Source organism: Aegilops tauschii, chromosome 2, assembly GCF_002575655.3.
Source record: "Aegilops tauschii subsp. strangulata cultivar AL8/78 chromosome 2, Aet v6.0, whole genome shotgun sequence".
NCBI classification, from domain to species: domain Eukaryota; kingdom Viridiplantae; phylum Streptophyta; class Magnoliopsida; order Poales; family Poaceae; genus Aegilops; species Aegilops tauschii.
In genome coordinates this window covers 128,333,479-128,347,255 of record NC_053036.3, presented here as the reverse complement: position 1 = coordinate 128,347,255, position 13,777 = coordinate 128,333,479, and positions in this window count along the sequence as shown.

Genomic DNA, 13,777 nt, shown 5'->3' with positions numbered 1-13,777 from the left:
TGGTAAAACCAAAGTTGGGCCTTGCTGGAGGAGTTTTATTCAAGGCGAACTGTCAAGGGGGTCCCATAAATCACCCAACCGGTAAGACAGAAACTAGGGCGGCAAGAGTGGAACAAAACACCAGGCATAAGGCCGAGCCTTCCACCCTTTACCAAAATATATAGATGCATTAATTAAATAAGAGATATTGAGATATCCCAACATCCATGTTCCAACATGGAACAAACTTCAACTTCACCTGCAACTAGCAACGCTATAAGAAGGGCTGAGCAAAAGCGGTAACATAGCCAAACAACGGTTTGCTAGGAAAGGATGGTTAGAGGCTGACATGGCAATATGGGAGGCATGATATAGCAAGTGGTAGGTAGCGCAGCATGGCAATAGAACGAACAACTAGCAAAGCAAAGATAGAAGTGATTTCGAGGGGTGGTCATCTTGCCTGCAAGGTTCTCAGAGTTGTCAAAAGCTTGATCCTCGTAAGCGTACTCAACAGGTTCCTCGTTCACGAAGTCGTCTCCCGGCTCTACCCATGACAAGAACATAAGCAATGAAACCACAATCAATCACGGGAAATGCACAAGCAACATGGTGCAAAACATGAATGATATGCAAAATATGATATGCGATGCATATGCGTGCTCCGGAAGAAAAATGATGAACAAGGCAGTAACTTGGCAAACCAAGCATGCCACTGAAAAGATGAGATGATTTTGGTCGAAATCGATATAAAGATCACCGGAAACGGATGCACGGTTTGCAAATGGCAAGCAAAACAAAAATGACACGAATCCGCGATTAACAGCATGATGGCACTTAGAATGCAACAAGTAACAATGCTACAGCACTCCAACATAGCAACAAAGCATATGGCAGTAATCTACAGGAGATGCTTGACAAAAGATGAACACTGAGCTACGGCTAGATCACAACATAACAAGCTCAAACAAGCATGGCAAAAGTGCAAAAGATAACAGGTTCACAGACTTGGTGAAATTACTGGACATGGCAGAAAACAGCATCAGGTAGCAATGTTTAGAGCACGAAATCAACATGCTACAGGAACTTAAAATAGAAAAACAAGGCATGGATGTATTCTACTAAATGCATATGACAAAAGTCCCTTAGTGACCATAGGCCAAAAAGGACCAGAAGATATGATGCCAACCATGTAAACATAGCAAGTTTCGTTAACAGGTTTCGGACTTGGCAGAAAACAGAGCATGGCAGAAACAATAATATGAAGGCATCTTTGTGAGCTTGATGCACTCACCACAAAGCAATGCATGACAAAACAAGCATACCTACAGCAAGATGGCATGTTTATGAAGCTATCCATGGCCAGAACAAATACATAGCATGTATGGATCAACTACAACAAGCTTGGCAAAATTGAATAACATGTAAACAATCTGCCAGAAATATTTTATAGCAAAAGTAGAGCAAGATTGAGTCATGCTATGACACTCCATAATTGCAAACAAGGGCAGTAATGGATCAATTACAACAATATCTACAAAACATCCTTACTGAACATCTCCAAAATATGCATGGATCTCTCTGTAGCATCAAGTTTACATGACAACAAAATAACAGCAGACAAAGACTTCGAGAAATCACTGTGCCTGAAATCAGAAACATTACAGGGCCTAGTTTGCATGCTTGTGCTAGTCACCACAGAGATCAAAAAAATACATGGCATACACCCTTGGAAAGATGGCATGGCATACAACAAAACACATGTAGAGCTCATGCCCATAAGATGCACAGATTAAATGATACAAAAATAACAAATCTCCAAGTTCTGCTAAGTAACAGCAGATAACAGCAAGTAGCACTCTTACACCAGAGATTTGGGCATCAAGATGGACTCAAATGAACATGGTGCAATTGAAAAAAATGAAGAGCATCACGAGGCGAACATTTTGATATATTACACGCGCGAAACGGAGCTATATGCAGAGAGTTATGATGCTATGAACAAGGGCACATGCTGTGAAAATAAAACGACAGGAAATTTCGGGGTTCGGGAAAGTCAACCTTCGGTGACCTTCTGGATCCAGATCGGATCGGCTAGGGTTCCGACGGGGCGGCGGCCGGAGTTTGCGGGGCAGCCGGGGCTCGGCGGGAGGGAGAGACGGGGAGGCGGCGCCGGCCGGAGGGGGGGGGGGGCGAGCTCGCCGGCGCGGCGGTGCGGCGACGATGGCGGCGCCGGACCTCGGCGGCGAGGCGAGGCGGCGGGGCAGGCGCGGCGGCGCGGCGAGGCGGCGGGGCAGGCCGGCGCGGGAGGCAGGCGGCGGCGGGCGCGCGGGCCTGGAGGGCCTCCCGCGGGCTTCGGCGGGCCGCGGGCGTACGGGCGGCGGCGCGCGGTGACGTGGCAGCGGATGATTGGACGAGGGCGGCGGCGCGGGCTTCGTCCGGCGGGGGCGGACGCGTCCGGCCGCGGAGAGGGAGATTTTTAGGGTTGGACTGCGAATGTATTTCGGGAGGGTTGCATATATATAGCTAGAGGGAGCTAGGAGAGTCCAAATGAGGTGCGGTTTTCGCTCACACGATCGTGATCGAACGACCTAGAGCCTGGAAGAGAGTTTGGTGGGTTTTGGGCTGTTTTTGAGGGGGGTTCTGCTGGAACACACAAATGGACTTTGCGGTTGCTCGGTTAACCGTTGGAGTACCAAACGACCTCCAAATGGAACGAAACTTGACCGGTGGTATACCAAGGCCACTTGACAAGCCTTGGTCCATTCCGAGAACGTTTTGACACCCGCTTACGAAAGAAAACAAGAGGGGTGCGCCGGAGGAGGTGGGAGCGCCGGATTGCAAAACGGACAACGGGGAAAATGCTCGGATGCCTGAGACGAACACGTATGCAAATGCAATGCACATGATGACATGATATGAGATGCATAACATGAACAAAATACAAAACGAAAGACAAAAACCCAACCACGAAGGGAATATCATAACACATAGCCGAAAATGGCAAGAGTTGGAGTTACAAATATGGAAAGTTACATCCGGGGTGTTACAACACTCCACCACTACGAGAGGATCTCGTCCCGAGATCTAGGACTGAAAGAACTCCGGATATTCGAAACGGAGATGGTCCTCGCGTTCCCAGGTGGCTTCCCGGTCGGAATGGTGCGACCACTTCACTTTCAGGAATTTGATTGACTTGTTGCGAGTCTTGCGCTCAGTTTCTTCAAGAACAGCAACGGGGTGCTCATGATAAGACAGATCTTCTTGGAGGTCAATCTCTTCGAAGTTGATGGTGCGCTCAGGCGTCTTGAAGCACTTGCGGAGCTGTGACACGTGGAACACATCGTGCACGTTCGCGAAGTTGGAAGGAAACTCAAGTTGATAGGCGAGGTCGCCTCTTTTGCCAATGATCTTGAAAGGACCCACGTATCTAGGGGCAAGCTTCCCTTTGATACCGAAGCGACGAGTGCCTTTCATTGGAGAGATGCGGAGGTAGACATGGTCTCCGATCTCGAAAGCCACATCACGGTGCTTACTATCATAGTAGCTCTTCTGGCGCGATTGCGCGGCTTTGAGATTATCACGGATGACTTTACACATTTCTTCAGCTTCTGTGATTAAGTCATTGCCAAGAAGTTGGCGTTCACCAGTCTCTGACCAATTGAGAGGAGTACGACACTTTCTGCCATAGAGAATCTCGAATGGGGCCTTGCCCGAACTCGCTTAGAAGCTGTTGTTGTAGGAGAATTCAGCATATGGAAGACAATCTTCCCATTTCATGCCAAAGGAAATGACACAAGCCCTGAGCATATCTTCAAGAATTTGATTGACTCGCTCGACTTGGCCACTAGTTTGAGGATGGAAAGCTGTGCTGAAGCGAATGTTGGTGCCCATGGCCTTCTGGAAGGAGTCCCAGAACTTAGAGGTGAAGATGCTTACACGATCTGAAGAAATCAGTTGTGGAATGCGGTGCAAGGAGACAATTCTGGAGGTGTATAGCTCTGCCAACTGAGCTGCTGTGATGGATTCTTTGATTGGAAGGAAATGAGCCACTTTAGAAAGCTTGTCAATGACAACGAAGATAGCATCATTTCCGCGCTTGGACTTGGGAAAACCAGTCACGAAGTCCATTTCGATATGATCAAACTTCCACTCTGGGATAGCAAGAGGTTGGAGGAGACCAGCTGGTCGTTGGTGTTCTGCTTTCACTCTTCGACAGACATCACATTCATTCACGAACTGAGAAATTTCTCGCTTCATTCGAGTCCACCAATACGACTGCTTGAGGTCATGGTACATCTTCGTACTTCCAGGATGAATGGAAAGAAGAGAATTGTGCGCCTCGTTCATAATGACTTAGATCACCTTTAGGAACCACAATCCGGTCCTCGAAGAATAAAGTGTCTCTGTCATCAATGCGATAGCACTTGTATTTGGAAAGACCCTTGTCGATACCACGTTTCACCTTATTCACCATGACATCAAGAAGTTGTGCCTCACGAATTTGATCTTCCAAAGTAGGAGAGACTATGAGGTTGGCAAGAAAGCCTTGAGGAACAACTTGGAGATTCAGCTTGCGGAAAGCTTCACAAAGATCCGGTTGGAATGGCTTGAGAATTAAGCTGTTGCAATAAGCCTTCCTGCTTAAAGCATCTGCAATGACATTGGCCTTGCCTGGAGTATATTCAATACTCGGATTGTACTCTTGAATCATTTCGACCCATCGAGTCTGCCTGAGGTTGAGGTTGGGCTGAGTGAAGATGTACTTGAGATTCTTGTGATCGGTGAAAATGTCCACTTGTCTTCCCAACAAGAGATGTCTCCACGTTATTAATGCATGGACAATTGCCGCCAACTCAAGATCGTGAGTGGGGTAGTTCTTCTCATTGGGCTTCAACTGACGAGAGGTATAGGCCACAAATTTCTTCTCTTGCATTAACACAACACCGAGACCTTGGAGAGAAGCATCACAGAAAACTTCAAATGGCTTGGATTCGTCAGGAGGAGTTAAGACAGGAGCGGTGACGAGTTTCTCTTTGAGAGTGTTGAAAGCAACGTCACACTCAGGAGACCAGACATACTTCACATGCTTCTGAAGGAGGTTGGAAAGAGGCTTTGCAATCTTGGAGAAATTCTCAACGAATCTTCGGCAATAGCTTGCAAGACCAAGAAAACTGCGGAGCTGCTTGACATTCTGAGGAGGTTCCCAATTCACAATTGCGGACACCTTCTCGGGGTTAACAGCGATGCCCTTGGCAGAGATGATGTGACCAAGGTAAAGAACTTCATCGAGCCAAAACTCACATTTGGAGAACTTCGCATAGAATTTATACTCTCTAAGCTTGTCGAGCACCAATCGCAAATGTTTGGCATGGTCCTTCTTATTCTTGGAGAAGACCAATATATCATCGAGATACACCAGGACGAATTCATTGGTATAGGGGTTGAAGATGAAATTCATCATCCGAGAGAATGTTGGAGGAGCATTGACAAGGCCGAAAGACACGACAGTATATTCATAAGAACCAAAGCTTGTTCTGAATGTTGTCTTGGGAATATCTTCTTCACGAATGCGAATCTGATGATAACCCATACGAAGGTCAAGCTTCAAGAAAACTTTAGCACCTTTGAGTTGCTCGAATAGCTCATTGATGTTGGGAAGTGGATACTTGTTCTTGATTGTCTTCTTGTTCAATGGACGGTAGTCGACACAAAGTCGGTCCGTGCCATCCTTCTTCTTTACAAAAAGAACACCACAACCCCATGGAGATGAACTCGGTCTGATCAAACCCAGACGCTCTTGTTCATCGAGCTGTTTCTTCAATTCCTTCAGCTCCCTGGGTCCAAGTTTGTATGGACGCTTGCAAACGGGTTCAGTGCCCGGCTCAAGATCGATAACGAACTCAACTGGCCGGTGAGGAGGCATACCCGGAAGCTCTTCTGGAAAGACATCTTGGTACTCACAAACGACTGGAATTTGAGAGATGGCATTCAATTCGCCCTTCTCATTGAGAGAAAATAACCGAATGGTTTCATCACGAGCGGCATGAATGATAACATCCTCAGAAGAGTGTGTCAATTGAATTTCCCTGGCAGCACAATCAAGTTGAGCCTTGTGCTTAGAAAGCCAGTCCATCCTGAGAATTAGATCAATATCCGAGTCACCAAGAACAACTGGAGAAGACAGAAATTTATAGTTTCCCATCTTGATGGAAACATCCGGAACTATCGAGTTGGCTCTCATTGACTTCCCCGGAGAAACAACACCCAAAGGTTTATCCAGATAAGACCAAGTGAATTCATGCTTGGCAAAAAAGGTCTTGACATGAAACAAAGCGAAGCACCAGTATCAAAAAGAACTTTAGCAGGAATATCATTAACTGAGAGATTACCCATTATCACATCAGTAGATTCCTCCGCTTGAGCTGCATTCATCATGTTCACCTTTGCAGACTTTGGATTATGCTTGACCAGTGCATTGCTAGAAGATCTGACAGGAGGAGGAGGAGGAAGACGCCTTTGGTTGAAGCACTTGTCAGCATAGTGACCTTTCTGCTGACACTTGTTGCAAGTCACCTCTGAGAGTGGATGATGATAAGGAGCATTGGACTTTGGAGCTTGATTCTGAGACTTGTTCTGATAGCCAGAGTTGGAAGAGTTGGAAGAACCATGGCCACCTTTGTTCTTCTACTGGTAAGGCTGACAAAACGGAGGAGGAGGAGGCAACCAGAACTTCTGTTGCTTAGCTGCCACAATTGAGGAAGAAGAAGACTGAACTGCGTCCCTGACTCTCTTCTTAGAAGCCTCACACTTGAGCTGAGCAGCCTCTTGCTTCAGTGCCATATTGTAGAATTGATCAAACTGAGTAGGCTCAACAAGAACGAGAGCTAACTGCAGATCCTCTCTAAGGCCACCTCTGAAGTGATAGATCATGCTCTTTTCATCAGGAACGTCTTGTTTAGCAAAGCGAGCAAGTTTCTGAAACTGGATGTTGAATTGATACACAGACATGTTGCCTTGCTTGAGATTGCGGAACTCCTCACGCTTGCTCTCAACAACACTTTGTGGAATGTGGTGCGCTTTGAAATCCCGACAGAAGTCAGTCCAAGTGATCACACGACCTCCTCTGGAATCTTTGTATTGTTGATACCAATCAGCAGCTTGGTCCTTGAGCTGAAAAGAAGCGAACTTGACATAGTCCTCAGGCCTGACATTGCTACATTCAAAATGCTTGTTGATGTCCACGAGCCAATCATCGGCATCCATGGCCTCGGCACAGTAGCTGAAAGACTTGGGCTGATTTGCGAGAAACTGGTTGAGGGTAGCGAAGTGAGGCTGATTGTTGCCTTGGCCTTGATTTCCTTGATTGCCTTGCCCTTGGGTGCGTTCTTGCAAGAGTTGCAGAATCATCTGAGCATTGGCGTTGGTGGCTGCCATGATAGCTTGCCATGCCTCCGGAGGCGGATGTGGTGGCGGAGGGTTCGCCTGACTCCCTTCATTGCGATCCGGATTCTGACGCGTTGGCGGAGCCATCCTGAAGAGGGTGACATCCGTTAGCATCTTGATAGACAAATAGATAAGTAGAATCAACGGATAGAAATTGCAACATATAGTCTTCACAATAAACATTCGAACAAAGATGAACGAATGAATTCCATAGTAAATCATCACACTTCCATAAGTTGAGAAGCCACTTGAAAAAGATATGGAATCAACATATGACTTCGAAGCAACTCGAATACCACAATTGAAAACAAAACAAAGTATTGGCTTGCAGAATAAGCCGGAACAAACATATGATAGATATTTCGTCCGAAGTTTTCATGGTGGGGCCCACACGGGCTCAATCGTACAACACCATCATGTACAAGGCTGTGCACATGACATACGAAGCGTCCCCGAGTCGGCATAGCCAAGGACTCTTTAAGACACTACGAGACCACTGTAAAACCAACCGTGTACAGGCGGACCACTAGACGTCGAACCCCAATCTCATATCATGCGTCTGTCGGAAAGATATCCTAAGAGCTACTTGAATTCCCACTTATAAACTCCCGAAACTTTCTGGTTATGCAATCTGGTGTTGGGGATACAGGGGACACAAAATATATCACCCAAACTAGCAATCCCTAGATCCAGCTGTATCCATCCGTCAACACATAACCAAGAAACCTTCGGAAATCGTTTACCTCAACCTTCGAAAAGCATCCGTTATACGAGTTATGGCAATACTCCCGAACTCCCGCCCTAGTACTGGGTGGCGTCGAGGTGATCTCACCAACAACTGCATAAAAGAGATTTCGATGTCGGCGAAACTCAGGTATTCCAGAACTGCAACGATAAAATTGTGACGACAACACCTCGGAGCTCAACTCCCCGGGACACTGCCACAACCCCTAAATGTCAGGAGGCACCAAGAACAATGTTCTCGTCACAAAACCATCGGAACGATTCCAAGATACCCCCGTGATCCTATTTTTTTAGTGAAATTTGAGGAGAGAAGAGTCAAAACTTCTACGTCAGGAGACCTCACCAGAGCGACGAAGGGACTGAGGAGTAAAAAGAATCCTACTCTCCGATATATATAATCCTAAGACTCAAAACATTTTTGTTCTAGACTCAACAACGTCAGCGATTCGATCAAGCAGGGGGCTCCTAAGTCGGGGATGGCTCTGATTACCAACTTGTAACGCCCACGATGCGGCTATATCTCCCACGTGTCGAGGCACGACTTAGAGGCATAACCGCATTGTGGTTTTGTCGCAAGAAGGGTCATCTTCACACAATCCCATGTAATGAACAAGAATGTGAAGGAAATATGCCCTAGAGGCAATAATAAAGTATTATATATTTCCTTATATCATGATAAATGTTTATTATTCATGCTAGAATTGTATTAACCGGAAACATAATACATGTGTGAATACATAGACAAACAGAGTGTCACTAGTATGCCTCTACTTGACTAGCTCGTTAATCAAAGATGGTTATGTTTCCTAGCCATAGACATGAGTTGTCATTTGATTAACGGGATCACCTCATTAGGAGAATGACGTGATTGACTTGACCCATTCCGTTAGCTTAGCACCCGATCGTTTAGTATGTTGCTATTGCTTTCTTCATGACTTATACATGTTCCTATGACTATGAGATTATGCAACTCCCGTTTACCGTAGGAACACTTTGGGTGCCACCAAACGTCACAACGTAAATGGGTGATTATAAAGGTGCTCTACAGGTGTCTCCAAAGGTACTTGTTGGGTTGGCGTATTTCGAGATTAGGATTTGTCACTCCGATTGTCGGAGAGGTATCTCTGGGCCCACTCGGTAATGCACATCACTATAAGCCTTGCAAGCATTGTGACTAATGAGTTAGTTGCGGGATGATGTATTACGGAACGAGTAAAGAGACTTGCCGGTAACGAGATTGAACTAGGTATCGAGATACCGACGATCGAATCTCGGGCAAGTAACATACCGATGACAAAGGGAACAACGTATGTTGTTATGCGGTCTGACCGATAAAGATCTTCGTAGAATATGTGGGAGCCAATATGGGCATCCAGGTCCCGCTATTGGTTATTGACCGGAGAGGTGTCTCGGTCATGTCTACATAGTTCTCGAACCCGTAGGGTCCGCACGCTTAACGTTACGATGACAGTTATATTATGAGTTTATATGTTTTGATGTACCGAAGGTTGTTCAGAGTCCCGGATGTGATCACGGACATGACGAGGAGTCTCGAAATGGTCAAGACATAAAGATTGATATATTGGACGACTATATTCGAACACCGGAAGTGTTCCGGAGAAGTTTCGGATTAAACCGGAGTGCCGGAGGGTTACCGGAACCCCCCGGGGAAGTATTGGGCCTTAGTGGGCCTTCAGGGGAGAGAGAGGGCAGCAGCCAGGAGGTGGCGCGCCCCCTCCCAGGAGGAATCCTAGTTGGACTAGGAGAGGGGGGCGCAGCCCCCTTTCCCTTTCCCTCTCTTTCCTTCCCCCCTCTTTTCCTAGTAGGACTAGGAAAGGGGAGTCCTACTCCTACTAGGAGGAGGACTCCCCCCTCTCTCCTTGGTGCGCCTAGGGCAGCCGGCCTCCCCCTTGCTCCTTTATATACGAGGGCAGGGGGGCACCTCTATACACACTTGATATACGATATTTTAGCCGTGTGCGGTGCCCCCCTCCACCATATTACACCTCGATAATACCGTTGCGGAGCTTAGGCGAAGCCCTGCGTCGGTAGAACATCATCATCGTCACCATGCCGTCATGCTGACGAAACTCTCCCTCAACACTCGGCTGGATCGGAGTTCGAGGGACGTCATCGAGCTGAACGTGTGTAGAACTCGGAGGTGCCGTGCGTTCGGTACTTGATCGGTCGGATCGTGAAGACATACGACTACATCAACCGCATTGTAATAACACTTCCGCTGTCGGTCTACGACGGTACGTGGACAACACTCTCCCCTCTCGCTGCTATGCATCACCATGATCTTGTGTGTGCGTAGGAATTTTTTTGAAATTACTACGTTCCCCCACAGTGGTATCAGAGCCAGGTTTTATGCGTTGATGCTATGCACGAGTAGAACACAAGTGAGTTGTGGCCGATATAAGTCATACTGCTTACCAGCATGTCATACTTTGGTTCAGCGGTATTGTGAGATGAAGCGGCCCGGACCGACATTACGCGTACGCTTACGCGAGACTGGTTTCACCGTTCGGAGCACTCGTTGCTTAAAGGTGACTGGCGGGTGTCTGTCTCTCTCACTTTAGTTGAACCGAGTGTGGCTACGCCCGGTCCTTGCGAAGGTTAAAACAGCACCAACTTGACAAACTATCGTTGTGGTTTTGATGCGTAGGTAAGAACGATTCTTGCTAAGCCCATAGCAGCCACGTAAAACTTGCAATAACAAAGTAGAGGACGTCTAACTTGTTTTTGCAGGGCATGTTGTGATGTGATATGGTCAAGACATGATGTGATATAATTTGTTGTATGAGATGATCATGTTTTGTAACCGAGTTTTCGGCAACTGGCAGGAGCCATATGGTTGTCGCTTTATTGTATGAGATGCAATCACCATGTAATAGTTTTACTTTATCACTAAGCGGTAGCGATAGTCGTAAAAGCAATTAGTTGGCGAGACGACAACGATACTACGATGGAGATCAAGGTGTCGCGCCGGTGACGATGGTGATCATGACGGTGCTTTGGAGATGGAGATCACAAGCACGGTGCTTCGGAGATGGAGATCACAAGCACAAGATGATGATGGCCATATCATATCACTTATATTGATTGCATGTGATGTTAATCCTTTATGCATCTTATCTTGCTTTGATTGACGGTAGCATTATAAGATGATCTCTCACTAAAATTTCAAGATGAAAGTGTTCTCCCTGAGTATGCACCGTTGCGAAAGTTCTTCGTGCTGAGACACCACGTGATGATCGGGTGTGATAGGCTCTACGTTCAAATACAATGGGTGCAAAACAGTTGCACACGCGGAATACTCAGGTTAAACTTGACGAGCCTAGCATATGCAGATATGGCCTCGGAACACGGAGACCGAAAGGTCGAGCGTGAATCATATAGTAGATATGATCAACATAGTGATGTTCACCATTGAAACTACTCCATCTCACATGATGATCGGACATGGTTTAGTTGATTTGGATCACGTAGTCACTTAGATGATTAGAGGGATATCTATCTAAGTGGGAGTTCTTAAGTAATATGATTAATTGAACTTAAATTTATCATGAACTTAGTACCTGATAGTATCTTGCTTGTCTATGTTAATTGTAGATAAATGGCCCGTGCTGTTGTTCCGTTGAATTTTAATGCGTTCCTTGAGAAAGCTAAGTTGAAAGATGATGGTAGCAATTACACGGACTGGGTCCGTAACTTGAGGATTATCCTCATTGCTGCACAGAAGAATTACGTCCTAGAAGCACCGCTAGGTGCCAGGCCTCCTGCAAGAGCGACGCCAGAAGTTATGAACGTCTGGCAGAGCAAAGCTGATGACTACTCAATAGTTCAGTGTGCCATGCTTTACGGCTTAGAACCGGGTCTTCAACGACGTTTTGAATGTCATGGAGCATATGAGATGTTCCAGGAGTTGAAGTTAATATTTCAAGCAAATGCCCGGATTGAGAGATATGAAGTCTCCAATAAGTTCTATAGCTGCAAGATGGAAGAGAATAGTTCTGTCAGTGAGCATATACTCAGAATGTCTGGGTATAATAATCACTTGATTCAACTGGGAGTTCAACTTCCGGATGATTGCGTCATTGACAGAATTCTTCAATCACTGCCACCAAGCTACAAGAGCTTTGTGATGAACTATAACATGCAAGGGATGGATAAGATAATTCCCGAGCTCTTCGCAATGCTATAGGCAGCGGAGGTAGAAATCAAAAAGGAGCATCAAGTGTTGATGGTCAGTAAAACCACTAGTTTCAAGAAAAAGGGAAAAGGGAAGAAGAAAGGGAACTTCAAGAAGAACAACAAGCAAGTTGCTGTTCAGGAGAAGAAATCCAAGTCTGGACCTAAGCCTGAAACTGAGTGCTTCTACCGTAAGCAGACTGGTCACTGGAAGCGGAACTGCCCCAAGTATTTGGCGGATAAGAAGGATGGCAAGGTTAACAAAGGTATATGTGATATACATGTTATTGATGTGTACCTTACTAATACTCGCAGTAGCACCTGGGTATTTGATACTGGTTCTGTTGCTAATATTTGCAACTCGAAACAGGGGCTATGGATTAAGAAAAGATTGGCTAAGGACGAGGTGACGATGCGCGTGGGTAATGGTTCCAAAGTCGATGTGATCGCCGTCGGCACGCTACCTCTACATCTACCTTCGGGATTAGTTTTAGACCTAAATAATTGTTATTTGGTGCCAGCGTTGAGCATGAACATTATATCTGGATCTTGTTTAATGCGAGACAGTTATTCATTTAAATCAGAGAATAATGGTTGTTCTATTTATATGAATAATATCTTTTATGGTCATGCACCCTTGAAGAGTTGTCTATTTTTAATGAATCTCGATAGTAGTGACACACATATTCATAATGTCGAAGCCAAAAGATGCAGAGTTGATAATGACAGTGCAACTTATTTGTGGCACTGCCGTTTGGGTCATATCGGTGTAAAGCGCATGAAGAAACTCCATACTGATGGAATTTTGGAATCACTTGATTTTGAATCACTTGGTACTTGCGAACCGTGCCTCATGGGCAAGATGACCAAAACACCGTTCTCCGGAACTATGGAGAGAGCAACAGATTTGTTGGAAATCATACATACAGATGTATGTGGTCCGATGAATATTGAGGCTCGTGGCGGGTATCGTTATTTTCTCACCTTCACAGATGATTTGAGCAGATATGGGTATATCTACTTAATGAAACATAAGTCTGAAACATTTGAAAAGTTCAAAGAATTTCAGAGTGAAGTAGAAAATCATCGTAACAAGAAAATAAAATTCCTACGATCTGATCGTGGAGGAGAATATTTGAGTTACGAGTTTGGCCTACATTTGAAACAATGCGGAATAGTTTCGCAACTCACGCCACCCGGAACACCACAGCGTAATGGTGTGTCCGAACGTCGTAATCGTACTTTATTAGATATGGTACGATCTATGATGTCTCTTACTGATTTACCGCTATCATTTTGGGGTTATGCTTTAGAGACGGCTGCATTCACTCTAAATAGGACACCATCAAAATCCATTGAGACGACGCCTTATGAACTATGGTTTGGCAAGAAACCAAAGTTGTCGTATCTTAAAGTT